Here is a 2046-nt window from a genome sequence, read left to right as displayed (position 1 = left end):
AGATGGTAAATGAGATAGATGTAAAATAAATGATTGTTTGAAACATCTTTTTAGGGAACTGGTTTGTGATTAAAGATGTGTGGAGATGGATTTTGAGTATGCTTTAAAATGCATTCAATCTTATTTCTTCTTCAGACTTTTACCACCTTTCAATGTGAAGATGGTTTCTCTTCCTTGCGACGTTCGTCATGCCTACTTATCTAGAGCTGGTGATTTTGATGACGAAGTCAATTTCTGAAGCTTGAACTGATTGTAAAAAGTGCGGACTCAACATACAATTACCTTCTTGATTTATGTAGGAAATACATGAGGATGTTTTTGTCCCATCTCACCAACAAGCAAATTCAGTTTTTGCCCCATCTCACTAAGCAAAAATAACGGACCATTGACAAATTTTCCACCTAATAGTAACAAATTAAATAATCCACAATGTACACCAATGGCCTTCCATCCGGTGCTGATAATAGATGAGCAAGCAAGACTTGTTGGTACGTGTGTTTGAGGCACAATAACGTCACAATGTTTGGAAAAAGCGTGTGCCGCTTTGAAATCCAAATTAAAATGCCGGGTCGTTGAGAGGAAGAGAAAAAGGAAAAAACCCGCCTAGATTTTGAGGAAATTAACATAAAATTCATAAAACTTTCAATTTTTAATTTTCTCTTAGATAATTCAGAAATTGTGTGCAAAAATGAGTTATCATGTACATTATTGCACCATGAATTTGTAAGGCACCCATATTATATTGAGTCCGCGTGAATTATACTTATGACTTCTCGGTTGATTCATCTATTGAAACCTACACTAGGCTAGTAGCAGGACGATAAAAAAACTTACACAAATATGTTATCTGAAAAAGTATTATGTACATGAAATACATATACATAATACATCAATCCAAAAACTGAGTACAATGATCAAAAAATAAGGTCACTTTTAGTAATTAGGGGATCTGGCTCAAAGAAGAAGCTTTCGCCCAGGCTTGGGACTTGCTCTGGCCGGTGCCGCGGCGGGCTCATCTGCACCAGTCTGGGTAGAAGCCGGCACCGCGGCTGCTTGATCCGTAGCACCGTTACTGCTAGGGCTGCTCTCAAGCGGAGCTGATGCGGGGACGTCAGGGCCAAAGCTAGCCAGGGCGGGGGGTGATGTCGGTGGCGTTGTTGAGGGCGCGGATGCTGGGCTGACTGTCAGCACAGGATCCATGAGGAACATGCCAATGCCATAGCCGTCTGCATTGAAAACCTCGCAGCACGGCGCAATGGCCTGCCCCACCACATGCAACGACACATCGCACTTCACGTCCCGCCCTCCGCGTCGTAGCGCGGCAGCAGCAAGTGGAACTGCCACTGTGTCAGCACCGGTGCCGACTTCAAGCTTTGCACCTGGAGCCGGCATCCATAGCTCAGCGCCGGCATCTTCAAGCTGCTCAGGTAATCGTCCTTGCGCTGGTGGAGGTGCCAGTACGAGCCATCGGGCGCCGAGGTGTCAGCGCCTTGCACAGGGCCATAGTCCAGATCGCCCTGCTCCTCCACACCGACCCCGCACCACATGTCATTCACGGTGCCATTCTCCACGCCATCGGCCATATTCTCCACCTCCATCCGCCACTCGACACTGGCCCCGTCCACCACCAATTGCGACAGAACCACCGCCAACAAAACCGGGAGCACTCCTGCGCCATGTAACAGTAACGTCTGATTCGCCATCGCCAAGCTGCTTGTATAATATTATGCGCACACAAATGAAGTCGCGGAATGATGAGAAATGAGGCGCATTTTATAGGGCACAAACCGAGCACCGCCAAAAGCAACGCGCTGCTTTTGGCCACGCGATGTCGCGGACATGCCAGAAGCTCCGCTTTTTTCCCTTTGCAGCTTTTTGAGAAGCTTCTAATTTGCTAGCCTTAATTCGAAGCTACACTACACCGAGATCACTAAAACCTCTAGAATTTGGGTCCACGGGCACAAATATGCACGATTGGAGGAAACACCAAGTAAGCTGGAACACCATCTCCCCAATCTGTAGCTTAGAGCACCATTAGGGGATACA

The 2046-nt window shown here is 46.7% G+C and overlaps 1 pseudogene; it reads right to left on the bottom strand.

The window, feature by feature from the left end:
- Window positions 1-830: 830 nt before the first annotated feature.
- On the bottom strand, window positions 831-1703 carry LOC147449604 (uncharacterized; annotated as a pseudogene).
- Between the last annotated feature and the right edge of the window lie 343 nt (window positions 1704-2046).

The sequence above is a fragment of the Adiantum capillus-veneris genome, chromosome 10 (genome assembly GCF_014529385.1).
Source record: "Adiantum capillus-veneris isolate H3 chromosome 10, ASM1452938v2, whole genome shotgun sequence".
NCBI classification, from domain to species: Eukaryota; Viridiplantae; Streptophyta; class Polypodiopsida; order Polypodiales; family Pteridaceae; genus Adiantum; species Adiantum capillus-veneris.
This window is presented reverse-complemented; position numbering and strand designations above follow the sequence as displayed.